The sequence below is a fragment of the Aythya ferina genome, assembly GCF_964211825.1.
Source record: "Aythya ferina genome assembly, chromosome: 10".
Taxonomy (NCBI): Eukaryota; Metazoa; Chordata; class Aves; order Anseriformes; family Anatidae; genus Aythya; species Aythya ferina.
The window spans coordinates 6,855,749-6,872,687 of record NC_140306.1 but is presented as its reverse complement, the minus strand read 5'-3'; the positions used below and the strand labels follow the sequence as shown (position 1 = coordinate 6,872,687).

The following is a 16,939-nucleotide window of genomic DNA, read 5'->3' as shown; positions in this document are numbered from 1 at the left end:
GGCGCTTTCTCTGTTGGACTTCATCAAATGCTGTTTTCCAGCTTTGTGGTCTCCGAGGCTTCCCTGAATAAACTGTGTCTCAAAATATATTGTCACTTTTCCTGACCTCAAGGAAATCCATGAGCAGGGGAGGTCGAAAGACAGCATCCACTTTCTTATGCAAGTGGAGTTTAGGAGAGATGAAGTCCCTGGTAGTTTATATGGGCCCTTTCAGATATTCAAAGGGGTTTGGTTCTGCCCTGTCTTGCCCTGACATGGGGCCGGTTCCTATTTCCTTTGATCATGTTCTTCCTTTCTCAGGGAAGAGAAACCAGCAGTTTCTTCAGCGCCTCTGCACTGAAAATATCAACATTTGTACTGGCCAACATCTGAGAAAGCTGATTCCATTGCACAGAGGATGAACATTGTTGCTTGCCTGTTGGAGAGCAGATACCAAACTTTTATTTCTCCAGTTGCATTTAGAGGCAGCTTGAGAGGAAAAAAGAAAAAAAAAAAAAAGGGGTCTGTTCAGAAGTGCAAATGTCAGCCTTTATGAACTGACTCTTGCGCAGGCAGGAACAGAGGGGCCTGAAGAGATGAGCTACACATTCCTTGGAAGCTGTAGGCTCTTCATGACTGGCTATTGACACAACGTGGCCGAGGAGAATCTGTGTCAGACTTGTCAGTGTGTTCAATGGACCTGTGGGAGAGACCTGGATCCCTGAGGGAGGCCAGGAGACATAGAGGAGGCCAGAGCGAGGGCAAGCACATGACTGAATCTGAGCAGCATTAATCTTTGAGTTGTCAGTGCAGCAGGCTGTGTTACACACAGCAGTTCCCTGCTTTGATCCGTTTTGATTTGTTATTGGCTTAATACCCTAAGATATTTTATGTATCTTTCAGCCTCTTCATTCAGGGCTGATTTATACCATCCATCCCAAGAACTAGAGCAGGAAGCCAAAGGAGGGTTCTGAATCTGTGGAAAATGCATTTTCAGGCTTTTCAGCACAGCTCTCCTTTTGGAAAGCCTGCTCCCTGAGCTGGCTGGCCACATTTCTGCTGTCTGGCTCAGGGTGCCAGCAGCTGCCCTTGATCTCCCAGCTGCAGAATGCTTTCTCTCTGGGTAGACGAGCTGGCCTGTCCCAAAGCACTGATAATGGTGAGAAACTTCATTTTGATGCTCAGCTAAGTGGTTCCTCCAAGTAGATAAGCTATTCTTTTACTTTTCCTGGAGTTTTTTTTCCCTTTCCTTTGTGTGGCTGCTGATCACATTCTATGTTGGTTTTTATGGGTGCATTAATGCCTCTTCTTTGAAGGTTTGCCAGTTCATTATTTAATGGCTCCATCAAGACTAAGGGAAACTCTTTCTCTGCAAAATAAGGCCTGGCAAAGCCATCTGCCCCAGACAAGGTGCAGAAGGACAGTTTTTCCGTGCTTAAGCTAAGCACATTGTGGTGTTGTGCTGCAGCCATGCCCATGCCTCCTCTTCCCTGCTGAGGGTGACACATCTCTGTGCCAGCAGCCCAGGCAGTAACATCGCCTGTCCTAGAGGTTTCTTATCAGCAGCCTTCACTTCCTTACTGCCCGCAGAATGGTTTGATTATATTTCTGCAGCCTAATTTTTTCTGCTTATCAGATGACAGTCCAGCTGGCAGGAAAGAGCTTGTCCATTCAAACATGCAAGTGTGAACGCAGCTGAAGGGTTGGCAGTCCCTCCTATCTCATTGATTTATTGTATTTGGGTCTGGCAAATTCACACTGTAGCATCTTCCTTTGCACTAGTTCCCGCAGTCACTGAAGCTTTGGGACAAAGCAAAGGTGCTCTCCATGCTCCTCGCACCATAGCTCAGAGAGGAACCACTTCTCCATGCCCTCTCCACAGGACATACTGTGTTCCACGAAGCTTACGCTTCCAGATGGCTTCTGTTTGCCTTTTGCTTCCTCTGTTTGACCTGTGTTCTTTGCTTCTTGGGATCTCTCCACTTCTCTCTCAGGGCTGCTGGCTCTCAGGAGGCATTCTTCCAGGGTTAGAGCTGCTCATCTCCCCACTGTCTCCTGCACGAGGGGGTCCACACTCCATAAATATGCTCTTATCTGTAGTTAGCAGGATTTTGTGTTTCCAGACCTTTGGTTTTAGCCACTTCTTTGCGGAAGCTGAAAGCATTGCTCACCTCCTCTGTAAGACTGACACACCTACAGATTCACTTCAGCCACTGCTCAGCACACAGCCAGGCCATCCACAGGCTGAATCCCCCAACCAGGGTCTCCTCAATGCCTTTCCCACACATTTCTCACCCATCACAGTTCTTTAGCACAAGGTAAACGATGGTCATGGTCACAGAAAGGCTCTGGAGCCCTGAGCTGCAGAAGTGCATGGAAGGAGCATCAGTTCACTGATGGTCTCTAGCTCTGGTGGGCAACATCAACAACTTTCTCTGAATTCTCTCTCCCCACATGTGCATAAATGTGTTATTACTTACATCCTGGCCTCTGGAAGATTTGCTTCCTAAAGCTACTCAGTCTGCCAAAAATCCTCCCCAAATTTAAGTGCTGCTGCTTAAATTGTTTTGTTATTTATCAAATGCTACTTATGATAGAAGGAGGCATATGATAGAAGAGAATTATGGTCTGCATTCAACATTATTGTATAACTCCCTCAGTAAAACATCATTTGGATGTTTAAAACTGCTGGCAGATTCCACCAGAAGAGCTGTCTGTACCAGAAGAGCAATGACTTGGGGCTGCCACATCACGTGCCCTTTGTGCATTCTGCTACTGTCAGGAAAGATGACCTCAGACTTGAAATTTTGGATTAAAACAGCACCCAAGCATCAGAAATATTCTAAATTCAAACAAACTTGGGTAAGAATGTTCAAGGTGCCTCCTCCAGCCTCTAGAGATGAATGAAATGTCAGTGGATTTAGATATATGCTTCCATCTGACCTCCCTGGCCTCTCAGAAACTCACACCACCAGAATTTGACTCTTTTCAGGAGTGTCCCTGTGTCCATGACTTGTCTCTGCACAGAAACCAGCCCAGCAGGAGGGAAGCTGCTCCAAAGCCTGTCCCACCGTGTTGGCCGCAGGCTGCTTGCTTGCAGCCTGTGCACAGCGCCATCGGAAACTGAGGCTATTCTGGAGGATGCTGCTGTGGGAGCACATCTAGTTTTTTACTTATAAATATAAAATAAAAACATTCTAAGAGGACATAACCTCCTATTTCCTGGCCATATGCATACATAACCAGAATGCCCAAGCAGAACCAATGACTGGCAATCATGATAGGCTGATGATACAAGTTAATTTTGTCAGAAGCTGTCTCCTGATTGCAATACAGAGAACTGGGAGCTTTCCAGGACTTTGCATGTAACAATCATCAAAAAGCAGACAAGCAGTGAAAGTGAAATACTCTGGGAGACTTAGCAAACAAAAGGCAAAATTAACAGTCATCTCTTTCACGGCCATTAGCAGATGAATTGAAGATTTAATTAGGGGATGCTCTAAATATTTTCAGACAAATATAGCAATACTTAATATATCTTCATTTCACTCAAAATACAAAGGTTATTGAGAATAACAATATTTTTAAGGCCCTTTAAATTATCTTCAGTCAAAAAAAATCTTAAGGTATAACAAGAAATGATAGTAGGGATGTCAATTTGTTATGAAAGAATAAAGATTTTTCATGCAAAACCCTGAGCTCTTTCCATTGTTGTTGAAACCTGTAACAGAGAGGGGTGCTGGACCTGGCCTTATACACCTATCATGGGGACACTGGGCATTACAACTACTGCAACATCTTCAAGTCTAAGTCTCCCCTGGGAACTGATACAGAAACATCAGTCACCCCTACTACTCACTCAGCCAAGGTGGGTTCATCTTTGCTATAACAGTAGCTAGTTAGAGAAAAAGCACACTTTTATATTTAATGGCTGTATGCGTCCAGGGAATTTTGATTTTGGAACTTGGTTCTCATTTTCCAGAAAGCCATATGATTTTTTCTGCACTCTAAGCACCCGTATTTAATATAAAAAGTAGAATATCTTTTAAAACAGAAACCAGCTGTGCAGTTTATGGGTATCATCATATGGCTCTGCTTTTTGTTTCTTTACTTAACTGGAGTTTGGGGTTTCCAAGTTGCCAAACTGCTAACACTAGTAAATGGAGTTTATTAGAGACAGTGTTTGTTGAACAATAACATTTTATATAGTCTGTCACTGTCTAGTACCTTAGATGAGTTACACATTTTGGGTCTCTATTTTTGACTTGATTATTTTGGCACTTTAGATCCTGTTTTCAGCAGCGTGCTGAAAAGAGAAAAATCAAAGTCCTGATCTCGTGCTTTCTTATGAAACTGCAAAACCCTTCCCAAGCAGAGTCACCCAAATGTCTGAAGAGAATCAGGTCTGCAAGGGTTAAACCCAGTGTTTTTTGGCTGAACTTAGGCAGCAGGAAGGGATTGGATGGCAGTTGAAATACCTCCCCAGGAGATGGGCCCCTTTGCCCAGTTGTAAAAGATAATGGGTCCATCAAAAGACTGGAGTGGGTGGGAAGGCTGGGAGAGGTGGGGACCCTCCAGCAGTGTTACTGCCCCCTCCCAGAGCCCTCCTCAGCTCCTGCCCCTGGAGCTTTGGGGCATCACTGCAACAGGAACAAACCACACTTGTGGTCTAGGGCATCTCTGGAAGTTGCTCTCAGAAGGCTGAGCTAGCATTTTGCTCCAACAAGCATCAGAAAACTCAGACCCCAATGAACAGCCAGAAGTGAGCTCAGCTTCTGCTTGCCCCATTAGTGGCTAAAGAGCTTGTGTAAAGCACGGGGATGAATCAAAGCAATTGAAGTGTTAGGAGACAGATAAAGGGAGGGTCATTCATGGCAGCACAGCTCCCCATTTCTTCCGTGTGCTCTGCAAATATTGCGAGTCAACAAGATAAAGATATCTACCAGAGCTATCTGCTGCTCTTCTTCCTCTAATCACAAAAGTCGTGCACAGCCAACTCAAAACAGCAGGCTTGCTTTTAATAGCATGTTAGTAACTTCAAATATAATTAGTGCTCCCTTTCACCAGGGTTCCCCCAGGTACTGGAGGAACTAAGCTTTTAAACAAACGCTCTGTGGGTGCAGCGTGCGGCCAGCACACGGATCAGGGGTTACACTGAGTTCCTCCCCGTTCAGGAATTATGGCTTCTTTGACTACTGCTAACTCAGCTCTGAAGGAGGTGATTTATCTTTATGGTTCATGAAAATACTTCTTGAGAAATTTCCCTTTTCCTGTCCCCCTTTGGAATAACCAGATTGCAGCATGTCTCATTTAAAAACAAGTATGGCCTGGAAAATAATATCTTTGGATTTCCCCCACTCATACTTTCTACCAAACACAATGGCTTCACTCCCAGCTTTAAATTAGACAAGTGCTATGTTAGCAGTATACTTCACATACAGACTGAGAGCAAGGCATAAATAATTCCAGCAAATGTGCTCAGTAGACATTTGTTTGCCAAATATAAGCTGTTGTTAGAAGGTAATTTTGACTCCCAATTTTAAGAGGCCCTTGCCAATAGAAAAGGTCTCACTGCTTTCATTTCTTTGAGTTATCTCTAAAAATTAGAAAAGTTACTTGTACCGTGAGTTTACCTTATGTTTTTTGTTTAAAGTTCGTAAAAATATTCAGTGTATATATTGTAGCCTGTGCACCTTAACCAGGATGTATGACTTGTGCAGTGAGCAGTCACTCTGCTAAAGCAGCTCTTCATCTATACCTTTGTGCAGGAGGATGGAGTGCATCTGTGGGTGCTCTGTTGCCTTTCTGCACAGCTATTTGGTCACTCTTCCTTAAATAATTACAGCACACAGGTACAGAATTCACAAGTCTGGAATCCATAACTAAGCACTGTTCAGGCACAGAACAAAAGGATTGTCTCTGTCCCCAAATTAGTTTTTTTTTTTTTGAAAGGGGAATACAAAAATTCTGATCCTTCTAAAAGACATATATGCCTAACAATGCTGTACATGCTTCAGTGGATTCAATAAAGACAGTAACCCTGCAAGAAATGGAACATATGAATGCACTTTTGCAAGTCTGAGGAATGAGGAAAAGCAAATGTATCCCCCTGGGTTTTCGCAATCAGATAGCATGCGTATTAATAATGTGCAATTCCCAACACAGTGCATGGAAATACATAAAACCATGAACCATTGGAGACGGGTTCCTATAGGCAGAATTCCCTTGCTCTCAGAGGTATATCCATTGATATCTACAGACAAATCAACTGTAACAATAAGAATGTTTGGCACAGGCTTCTAGCAGCTAATGGATAACACAGACCACAAACCCTTCCCTAGCCTTTTGTTAACTCTGGAATGCTGCTCGTCACTGGAGACATCCACAGCAGAAACATACCCTGGGGCTAAACTGGGAGGGTAGCTAAAGCTAACCCATCTTTGTCTATAGAAACCTTCAAGCCATATAAATGTGTTTTACAGATGTCCAGTGGTAATTTACTCAGCCCAGAAGAATACGCTTAACAGCACGAAGAAGGGTGCTGGGTTTAATGCACAGCCAGCAAGCTGCATGTCACCACCACCTGCAGCTAGAGCAGACACTGGAGAGCTTTTTATGGCCAAGGGGCCCGATCCACTTTTGTGGGCACAAGGTGGTGCCAGCCCCACCTTTCCCATGGTGCCAGGCATTGGGTAGCACGAAGGGGTGATCCTGCCTTACATCCTGGGGTGTGAGTGCTGCTGCTGGAGCCACAACCAAGTTTTGGAGCAAACAGAGCAAATGTGGCAGGGACTATCATGCTCTAAGCAAAGAATATGGGGAAAAAAAGGATATAACTGTACTTGGAACTAGAGAAACAGAGTTATCCTGCCCTGTGTGTCTGCCTCACAGCTCAGCTCTAATTGACAGAAAAGTTTGAGCCTTCGAGCACAGGCATTTGTGTCCTGCCAGAATCTGGCACTGAGCTTGGAAAGGGAAGTTACTAGTCCTTTCCTGAAAGTTAATTACTGCTGGTTAAATCCCAGATAAAATGGAGAAGACCTGTCAAGAAGCCATGAGTACATTCAAGGCCAAGTTTCTACAGGTGTCCATGCAGTTACAGTCAATTTTGAGTTGCCACTGTGCAGAGAGTCCTGGAAAAGGGACACCAGTTATTGGGAGTTAAAAAAAAAAAAAAAAAAATCAGTATAAAGGAAGCTATTAATTTCATGTCCATTTCCTAAGAACATTAAGTCTAATTTGTGAAAACATCCCTGATACCACTTGGAGCAAAAAGGGTATTTGAGATACATGCTGAGAAGTTGGATGAGCTCCTTAACTTCCCCCCAGCTTCTGGTGAGATTTACATCTTTCTAGTAAAGGATACAGAACAATTTGAAGGGCAAAAAGGGGTGGGGAAAAGACTTATTAGAAGATTAAATAAATCATTGAGCCTGCCAAAGCTGACAAACGGACTCAAAGCTCAGGTACTCCTCATTGGAATGAGGGATCAGGCTTCTGGTTAGCAGGAGTGTCAGTACCAGTTTGCAGGGGTTTAGGATAATGCTAGCAAGCAGCAGAGACCCCACGTTCTGCTTAATAAAGGAAACAACTTACAGAAACCCACCCTTCTCCAGCTGAGCCAAAGGCCACAGGCCTCTGCAGGAAGGAGATACTAACAACCAACAATTTAGAAAGGAAAAAGGAACAGTTCAATGGGAAAAGCATGCTCTGCCACGACATGCCCCTGCTCTCGCCCACGGAGAAGTCTGCCATTGTCTCAAGGAGGGCAGGTCTCCGGCTTGTGGTCCCAGGGTGGGACACGCCAAGGCAACCTTAATGGCTCCTAAAATGTCCCAGAATTGGCAATCATTTCCTCTGCCCATGCCTATTCAATGCATCACTGAGCAAGGTTTTCCATCCTTAGGCTGTCTTACAATACCTGGTGCAGAGGGATGATGTAATGAGTGCCTCTGCACTGAAGAACATGCTCAAAATTATTAGCTAGTTCTTAGCTTGAAGATTTTCTGCATCCTGGGTCTAATGCTCTGCACTTTCATCTCTGTATTAATCATTTCATTATAAACCTGTGCAGCAATTAGATGGGAGATTTCCAGTGTCTGGCATTTCTCTTGGTGAAATATATCTGCAATAATGCTTCCCTTTCTTTTTTTTTTTTTTTTTTCCCTCATGGTAATCCCACTAAATTTCATTTAAAACAATATGGCTTTCTTGGTACAAAGGTGATACAAGTAATAAAACTTTGGTCACTGTTCATCTCCCACAACAGTCATGCATTTAGGACCCATTTAATTTCTTAAAAAAAAATAAAGAGAGTGAACAAAAGGAATTTTTCTATTTAGCTTGTTTTCTTTTGCGTATAGAAACTTGAAGGTCATGTTTAAACCCAAGATGAACTCAACCGCGAAGATTAAAAATTGTATATTGAAAAAGAGATGCCAAGGTTTTTAGAGAAGCATGAACACACTAAGAAGCTTGAAGTTATGAGCAGAACAGCAATAAAGCAGCATCTTAACAACAATGTTCTGATAACACTGCAGGAGTCATTAGTTTATAATAGAGTTTATTTCAACCTTAAGTGAAAAGGTTCAGCAACAGAGTAGCTATAGCTATCAATTTCTGAAAGAGCTACAGAAGTTTTAGGGAACTTACCTGTAAGTGAGTTTCCCCCTGCAGAGCTGGTATTAGGCAAAATAAATTCACTTGACACACTACACACAGTACGGGCATACAAGGCTGAGGTGAATGAGGGTTATTAGAGCAGTCAGAAGGTTTCTGTCCTGATGCATCTCTCAATTAGCTACAAACCTCAATGCACTGCAATCAGTAGCTGCAGGTGATGGAAAGCTTGAGCAGTCCACAAAAAAACTGCTCTATTGCTTTACAGGATGATCCCATGAAAGCACCATTGAAGTTTGAGAGGCTATAAGAATATTTGTTTCAATATCTTTAAGCAGAGTTGGTGTTTATACTGCTGCTAAGCCTGTTAGAGTATTTGATTTGGAGGCTGGGACTCCTCCCATGAAACATCTACACTACAATGTCAGTTCATCACAAGTCTTTGTGAGAACATGTTGATGCTGATGGCCCTTTCACCAGGAAAGGTTCCTCAGCTCCTGGCCAGTTCCTCCACAAAAGCCAAGAGAGCCTCACCGCATAGCAAGGAATTTCCTATTTTTTGGTCAGATCATCAGGAACGTGGGAGAACCAAATTCAAGAGGCTGCAATGTGACTCAGAGCCAGCTGCACCTCCCAGATCCCACGCAACTGGCCCTGCCCTCAGGCTCTCCATTATTCCTGAATAGGCCTCTTTCAATCTTTTTTAATGCTGAATCACTTGGGAGACCTTGAGTTTGTGTTGGTGCAGAACAGAAAAATGTCTAAAATCTGGAAAATCTTTGTATGTGGATAGCCTGTTTCTCTCCCACCTCTTCACATTGGTTTCTTTTTCTTTAAGCCATTGATTCGACAAGAATTGGAGATTTTGAGGGAAACTCTGCATCATTGCTCCTCTTCACAACTGCATTGAGAGCTGCAGCATGCCAACCAGACCAACACTCTGGAGTGATTGCTCTGTTAACCCACACTGATATCACGTTGTTTTCCTTCTAGTCTAGTCTGCCTAGAGGAATTGCTCCAAACCCCTCGGGGAATCTACTTGTTGCCTTCAGTCCTTTCTTTAACAAGGGACCGATCACCCCTAGCTGGGTCAGTCACATTTCCAGCCCCTGACTTGAGGCTCCTCCAGCAGCTAGTAGCTTGGCACACAGCCCCAAAAAGCCTCCTCCCGTACCTTGGCAGCAATGCCTGAACACTTCAGACATGCCTGGCTTCTCCTCCGGGGAGCAGGGCATGACCAGGCGTTGCAGCCATAGAAAGAGACAGGCGTGGGGGAGGCAGGAGAGGGCTTGTTGCATGTCAATGAAGGGAAAACACTTTGTAATTCATTAAAAATCTCTTTGGAAGGCTCTGTTCAGATTCAGATGATTCCTCCAGCACGCAACCAGCGTCAGACCCTGTTGTTTCTCTCCAGTTGACAAGATCATGGAAGGATAAAGTAACTGAGGTGGAATCAGATGCTAGTAGCGCTGTCATCTTTCACTTAGTTTTCCACTCAAAGCTCAAAAATAAAATAGAATTCATGGGAAATGTACCTTTCCTGTACCTTTCCAGCTGTGGTGTCCACAGATATGTGGTGTCTAGACCTGTAAAGGCATCTCAGCATCTCAGGTTTGTGGATTTCTGTGGGAGCTGAGGCACTACAGAACCTTCACGACACCTCACGTTAATAAAAAGCCACAGTTGTCTTAGAAAACTCAGGCCTAGAGAAGCAAAAAAGATTCACTTTATTAGCCTTTTTTCCCCCCCAGCAAGATGCTCTTGAGTGGATCCTAATCTCTAGGAAGGTTTATCCATTTTCAGAGGCTGTTTCAGCTCAAGCCCTTGGCTACATTCATGCTTCATCAGCATGTGCAATTGAAGCACTTGCAGACATGATTTAGTTTTCCACTAGCTGTCTCCCATACTGAGAGCACTGACTCAAAGTCAGAGCAGGTATTAGCTCAGACACTGAAACCACACACCGAACACCTAATTCTGGTGCTTCATTGCCATTGGGGCACAATTTCAGCACAGTATTTTGTCCTGAATACATTCCACTCCACTTGCTCCAGCTCAACTCCTACCCATCGCTTCTTAGATGCCCTGAGATTTGCTCCATCACTACTCTGGAGCTGGAGGGGCAGCAGCACCAAACTACCCTCAGTGACACACAGCCTTCTTCCACCCCTTTCACCCAATGTCTGCTACCAGCTTGCTGTCCATCCCACTTCCACATGATGGGGAAGGGATCACATGCATTGCACCTCTCACAAGGCATGGTTCATATATGGGAGAGGTAAAAAGAGAAAAGAAAAAAAAACAGCCTCAGTTGAAACCAAAGCTACTTTGTGTCCAAGCAGAGCACGGGCAGAGCACTCATGGCTACATCCATCCATCCATGAAGCGTTTCACAGCAAGGGCCAGTGCAAACATCTAGGGACCCTCTTGTGCTCACCGTGCTGATGGATGGGCCCCAGCTCCACAGAGCTCACCTTACACACAGTCATGAGAACTCCATTATTCTGCAAGGTTTTACTTCTGGAAATGCCACAAGATTATTCCCTTCCTTCTCCCATGAAAAGCCCAAAGCCTCTTCTCTAGAAACCACAAAAACTTCCTCTGTAACTCCCTGCACCCTACACTAATGTTATTGCATTACTCCTGGCACAGGGAAAGAATGAAAATGGGCAAGGGTAAGATATCCGCATGTTTCCTCCTGGTTGCTTTTGCTGACTCAGAAATTTGAGAACAACAAGCAGCAGACAGTGTAACCTAACCTTATCGGGCTGGAATCCAGTTGTGTGGCTCGCGTGGAGCATTTCTAAGGCAAGCTATCGCTCTTATTGTTTATGTTGCATCACAGAAAACAGCTGGAAAAACTGTAAACTCCTTGATTTTGATAACTGTATAGAAAGTTAGTTGTTCTACTCGAGAATATTGCACAACAGTGGCAAAGACTTTCTTTTCTTAAGCTTACGAAAAGAGAGGGGAACAAGCTTTTTTTTTGTGTGTTGAGACTGCTGCAAAGGTTCAGACTTGTTTAAAAAAAATAGAAACACTGATGGCTGCCAACTATAATTGCCAAAAATGTGCTTTCAGTTATTAAAGTCCTAATGAGGTAAGTAGGGGAAAGGACAGTTTCTTATTTCTTGCTTATGACAAAAAGAGAGACAGAGGAAGAAAAGCAATAGCCTAACTGGTGCTGAGGGGTGCAGATGTTCCATGACCTACTGGAAGAAGCTTTAGAGCTGTGAGTGCTGCAGTACCAGCCATGCTATTTTTTTCCTGAGGAAAAAACTTGCTAATAACAGTAGCGAGGTATTGCCCTGTCTCCAGAGAGGGCAGAGCACATACACAGCATTTTTCCTGTGGCTGCTGAGTGCCTCCTGATGTGTTAGGAGAGACTGGAGCATGAAGGGAGGAAAGCAATGAAAAGGCAGGTGAGGAACAGCCACATTTTTTCATTTCCTGGCCACAGCTTATTCCCAGCAGCCCCAACGAAACATGTTACTTCTCCTGTGTGACTAACACAGCCACAGCTCAAATCAAAAGGCACCTGGACTATACAGCAAAGCCTAAATCTCCATACAGCCAGGGAGTCCCAGTGGTGAAATAGGATGTGGTCTTCCCCTTAGCATCCACAGTCTCGGGACTAGGGGTGAAAATTGCTGATGTAGGTCTTTATATGAGAAAAACACAGCTCTGGATCCCACTGGCTTTTAAGAGTCAACAAGTGGCTAGGATTTTTGGAGAGTTGGTGGCAGAAGTGGCTCCATGCAGCTGGAGATGGCTTTTGTTGGAAGCCACTCTAGGTGGAAAATGCAGCAAGACATCACACCACATGCACACTCCAACAGCACAGAGACTTCTCTGGTTACACTGGCCAATGCAGGCTTGTCCTGCAGCTCTGTCCTTCCATTTGCAGGTATTTTTGCCCCCTGAGGTGGCCCAAACAACGGGAACACATCTGCTAGGCCAGCAGGCAAGGAGAGCCTTCACTGCAAAGCCGTGATTCCACCAGCACATCAATACTCAGGGCAGCTTTTTAAATGGCATATTGTTGGCTCTGCCTCCGCATGAAGAGAGAGAGGCCAAGTTATAATTCCCCAGCCTGTGCTGCCTAAACACTCCCTTCTCTGCTTAGCCAGCCTGCACTTGCTTTGTCCTGTAAACGGCAGCTTAGTCTTTTGTTTCAAGGTTATTCCTAGAATTAGGAACTGAAAGTGGCCCAAGCTATTCAACCATCTTTTTACAATTACTCAGAGAAATGCTTTTGGAAATACAGTTTCCTAGAGTGGCTTGAGGTTTGGTTTCTTATTCCTATTTTCATTTTGGCATTGACTAACATCTGGACAAGTATATGTGTCTGAGCTCACATGCTTGGGGATTTGTCCCCATAAAGTGAGGCAGGAGAACCGATTTGCCATATGTTTTTTGCAACAACAAGATGAAGCATTGCTAACAGCAGAGCAGACAGCCTCCAGGGTCTGAGCCCTGCAGCACCTGGAAGCAGAGCCAGGATGGGAGGAAGAGGAAAAGATGGGCAGCAGCCATTTGACTCTCACATTTCTGCCTATAGGGGATACAGGGGGAAGGGGCAGAGCAAATGCTGACAAGAGAATAAGCAGCAGATATAAATTAACCCTGGAATCATCTCAAGTCCCATACAGTTTGTAATTACCTCTCATTTTCCTGATCCAAACATTCACTCCTCTGAAAGACCCTAATCCATTACCTGCCACGTACTGCCCCTTTGTAATTTCCTCATCTGTGCTGCAATGCTCCACTAAGCTTTGATGTTCTGGCGAGACCAGGGAGGCTCTGAAATTTGGGATTAGCAAACATCCGCAGGCATGATGTAGGCTCTCCAGCATCAGCACATGTTCCAGCATCTGAGTCTAATAATGGCATGCCAAAATTTGCAAAAGACAGTGAGGTGATTCCTCTATTTTGGGTGGCAATACCTGGGCCAGGAGCAGTACTTGAAGCCAAAGCAGGCTGGAAACACATGTAGTGTCAGCTGCAGCTGCTCTGAGAACAGGGTATTATGGACCCTGCCATCATCTGGATGCCTCCATCCTAAGGAGAGCCAGTTCAGTTAATACTGAAATTCATTCTAGGGAAAAAGACATTAACCCTTGGGCAATGCTGCCCCAAAGAGGCAACATTCTGGGTGTGTGTCTGCAAGTTTTTTTTTTTTTTTTTTTTTTTTTTTTTAAAACAAAACAAAACTGGGAACATGTTATTCTTGAAAAAATTGTACATAAGATCTCTAACCCGTGATTTACACGTCCTGTTCAGAGACTGAGAAACAGTGCTTGCAGCATGATAGGCTTTAAAATTCAGCCGCTCCCCGAGATGTTTGCAATGCTGTCTGTTGACTCCTAGGTGTGCACACAGCAGCTACAGCAGGAGTAGAGCCTGTTTGTGTGTACATCTGGACTGAACAGCAGTAGCAGAGACAAAAAAACACATATCACACTAATCCTTTAAACAAAGTGTTCAGCATCCCTTGCATTAAAAGAAACCTCTGGATCTCCAGAGTAGTAATCATAAACATGAGTAATTGTCTCCGAGCTGAGAAGGTGCCTTTGCTGAGCTCTGGGCTGGCATTAAATATATGTTGCCTCAGACTGGGGTAATGTCTGTTTATACAGTTCAGAGTGAGGGGGTGTAAGTAGCTCTCCAATTTTGGGATAAACAGCTGCAAACAAAACAAAAAAATAGTTTTGTTTTTGACTAATTTGTATTTTCTGAGAGCATGGGGCTTGTTCCTGTTGTTGCAGCTGTAAATTTCAAGGCAGCTGCAAGGTAAAAAACTGAAATTGTACAAGCAATTAGCCCATGGTAATGTCTAATCGCTGCTGGCATCTGAAAAATATGAAACAGCAGGGACAGTTAACTTTGAAAGCCAACTACTGCACAGATGCAGGAACTATGTTCAGGAAGTTTTACTTGGCATATTGATGTGAATTGTAAGAATTGGCTCAAAACATGGTGACATAAAGGCCACAGAACTGTAGAAGAAAGAATCATGGCTCATCACATCAACATTTGAGCACAGCTCCCAGGAAACCTATTCGCATGAATAAAATGGTTCTTAAGGGTCATCAGTCTCCACCACATCAGTTAGAAGATAATTATTCTCAGCTGTCCTGAGTATGCCTCAACTTCATGCTCCTCTTAGCCATGAAGACTGCAGGTGTGATCCTGCATTTGCCACTTGCAGGGAAAGTTTTTTTCCCCCTTTGCATGGGCTCTGCATGTGAGCAGTGGCAAATAAGCATCACTGTATGGTCACAGGTCCCTGCCACAGCAGTGTTGTCCAGGAGAACCAAAGCATCCCCAGGTTAACATGTGGCAAAATGTCAACTTGTTTTCACTCATTTGGTGCTTCATGACTGCTGTGATCTCCTATGGAGCAGTGGGGTTGGTGCCAAGCTCACCACATGAAAGAGCACTCCCTGATGCATGAGGATGCTGCTATTGTTTTTCCTCACAAAATTGCAGATGTGGTTTTATTGCTGTCTCCAGAAGTGTGTCTCTTGGAAAGATGTGCTCCAGGATTTGGAGATGCAGCAGTTGATTCCCTACTTCTCAGAAGTAGCTGTTAGGTCAACTGCTGGAAAATGTTGAAAGGAATCAGAATTTTCTAACTACTGACCTAAGAAAACCAAACATTAGTACTCTGGGGGCAGATAACATGTACAAAGAGCACAAGGAACACCTGTGTCACCCCTGTGGTGGCACAGGAGCCAGCTTCAAGGAGAGGAACCTATCAGTCCTTTCTGCTTCTGGTCTGACCCAATGCTAGCACCAATCTGTGTCAGAACACGTCACCTTCTGTAGCACGCTAAGTCCATTCTGGCTTTATTATTACTTTTTTCTTTAAAGGCCTTTCCTGCATCAATTTAAATCAGTACAGGCTAACGAAACCAGTGAGGACATAATAACACTTCTGTATCAACTGCTAGCCCTAAATTTTCAACTGAAGCAAGAAAAAAAGAACAGCACAAAGACAGCCACCTAAAATTGCACTAGGAAGTAGAAAAGAAGTTAAATTTCTCTGCAAATCTCCTACCTGCTCTAGCTCCCTGATCAGAGAGGGTCAGAGCAGCACCGCATCCAGGAAGACTCCTCCACCAGCAAACAGCAGAGGGGCAGGCATGGATGCTTTTGAAGGGTTTCCTGTGGCTACCTCAGCCCCCTGATGCTCTGCCACAGGTGGGTGAGCAGCGGGCTGCTCTCAGCAGTAACTCATTAAGCACTGCAGTGCATCACTGGGGCAGGTGCAACCTTCCAGTAACTGGGTTCAGCTTGGATTGGTATCTCTCGGGAGCAATCTAGATAAAACCCATCTTTTCCAGTGAATGAACAAGGCGACATCTGTGTGTCACTGCATCCTCTGTGATCCTGAGGGTGAGGTGTCTCCAAATGTGCCTCTGGAGCCCTTCCAGCTCTATCAAATACAAGAGATGCACAGGGGCAAGGAGCTGTGTGGTCCCCTCTGCCCCGCAGGCCAGCAGGGTTAGCCCTGCTCTTCCCAGAGCCTGCAGCAGGCACAGCTGCAGCGTTGGTCTGCAAATCTGCTCACGCACCAAATGCACATCCCAGCAAAGCGTTCCCAGGGGGAACTGGTCACTGGTCGGGTCATGAACGGCAATCAGAGCAAACAAGAAGTTGAATGGGCTTTGTGGATAGATGAGTCCCGTACATCATCACTATCACTGTGGGGAAAATTAATAGTCTGGCTTGCCAAAGAACCCTTCCTCAAAATAAGTATGGGTCATTTCTTGAGCTGATTGCAAAGCTTAATTAAAATAATTTGATATATATATATATATATATACACATATCATTTACAGCTTTAATTTCTGTCTTCTGGGATTCTTTTTCTGGCTTGTTTTTTATTTATATTTTTATTTTTTTTAATTACATATTTGTCTTTCTCCTTCAACTATCATAAGTTTTTATGACTCTGTAAGGCTGAAAGTGGGATTCAACCCAAGCATGTGATGGTTTTGTTAACAAAATAAAAGTGGAAAAGCATCTTGCAAAAATTGTATAGAAAGCCACTCTGTATATAGTATTAAATTTCATTAACTCATAGTTGGGTGTGTTTTCAGGGCAGAGAAAAGGAGATGAAAGTCTAAATACATTTTACATAATCCTCTAACGTCACATAAATCATAGAAGCAAAAACCAGCTCCCACAAAACACAATCTGAAAATGTATGTAGGTAAATCTGGTGGTTCTACAAATCTGATGGGATTTTGCTGAACAAGTCAAATATGCAGGTTCAAGGTTGGCTGAGCATCAGTATTATGTTCTAGTCTAGCCCTACTGTCATATATTTAAT

The 16,939-nt window shown here is 44.1% G+C and overlaps 1 long non-coding RNA gene across 6 annotated transcripts in view; it reads right to left on the bottom strand.

The window, feature by feature from the left end:
- LOC311442394 overlaps nt 1–15,719 on the bottom strand; it is a 72,393-nt gene extending 56,674 nt beyond the window's left edge. For all 6 annotated transcript variants that reach the window (XR_014696608.1, XR_014696609.1, XR_014696610.1 and 3 more), the window contains exon 1: nt 15,662–15,719. This is a non-coding gene — a long non-coding RNA (uncharacterized lncRNA). The remainder of the gene's footprint in view (nt 1–15,661) is intronic.
- Nucleotides 15,720–16,939: the final 1,220 nt, after the last annotated feature.